We start from the raw sequence: 1,510 nt of genomic DNA on the forward strand, positions 1-1,510 counted from the left end.
ACAGTGGCACTTCACTCATTCATTGACTCTGACTCCGTGCTCGGTGCTGAGGCCGCAAAGAATGCGTCCAATTGCTTAAGGCTGGGTGTGGGAGATATGGGGAGACATAGGGCATGAGAGCTTGTGGGCACGGACTTTCTTTTAGGGAGTATGAATATGCTATAAAATTAGATTGTGGCGATGGGTGCCCCATGAGTATACTAAACACCTTTTAATTGTATATTTTAAGAGGTGGATTGAATATTATGTGAACTAAACATCAATAAAGCTGATATTTAAAGAACCCAAGAGGCTCACAGTCAAGGGGAGACACATACCTATCACCAACCGGTGGGAACTCAGGGAATCTGACAGCAGCTGCCCCGTCTCAGCTGGCCCTGGAGGAGGGAGCAGGGTGTGCATTTCAGGACAGAGCCCAGGCTCAGAGTATATTTTGTAAATATGTGGCATAAGTGGCATTGTAAAAAAATGTTCAACCTCGATAGTAATCAAAAATGCAAATGAAAGCAAGGCAGAGCCCTGGAATAGGCAGATTTTTTGTTTTGAACAGCAACCTGCAATATTGGTGGCTTGCAGCAAGACAGGCCCTTGAAGAAGTGTGGCTGGGAGGGCAAACGGGTGCTGACCTTCACAGAAAATAATCTGTTCCATTTCTAGGAAGTCTGACCTAAAAACGAATCAGATTCAGACAAAGGTTTATGTACAAAGATAATTATCAGAGTCATTTTGCAATAACTTGAGAGCACCTAACAGCCCAGTAATTGGGAAATGATTAAGTTCTGAGTGCTATGCCATGATTTAATGATAACGCTATTGAGAATTGTGACATGAAAAATGCTATTTAGGAGAAAAACAAAGCAAGATCTAACAGTTTCATATATTTGTTCCCAAGTATGTAAGTTATTTTTTTGAACTACAATAAAGTAACAAAAGCTATAACTTGCTGGTGGGGTGAATGATTATCTTCATATTCATTTTCTAAATGAATTATTACCTCTACTAACATTATATTTAAACCTGGAAATTAAAATGGCAAAAAGCCAGCATGATATTTTCTAAGAAAATAAAGCAAGTGAATGAAGGAGACAGGGTCCATGAATTGGAGGGATATATAAAAAATAAACAGGTTTGGGGAGAGATGAATTTCATTTTGGACCTAAGGTGTTTGAGGAACCTGTGAAGTCCAGTACAGATGTATAGAGAGCTGCTTCGAGCTCAAAAAAGGAAGTTGGGGCTCAAGATGTAAAAATCTGGAGATCTTTGCTGTAGAGGTGGGAGTAAAGACACCTACTGTTCATCCCCAAACATGAGGCATCTTCCTTGAAAAGATCAAAGAGAACTGGCTAGGCTGAAAAGATGTACTGTCATTTTTTGTGCTTTCGAAAACTGTTCTTAAAAGACTGAGGTAGTACTCAGACATATGAAGTAACACCAGAGTTCTCATCGTGAATTTAGAAGTGTTTCTTTTTGGCGGGAAAAATGCAGAGCACTGCCAGAACCTTCCAAGATT

This window comes from Pteropus vampyrus, unplaced genomic scaffold (assembly GCF_000151845.1).
Source record: "Pteropus vampyrus isolate Shadow unplaced genomic scaffold, Pvam_2.0 Scaffold303, whole genome shotgun sequence".
Lineage (NCBI taxonomy): Eukaryota > Metazoa > Chordata > Mammalia > Chiroptera > Pteropodidae > Pteropus > Pteropus vampyrus.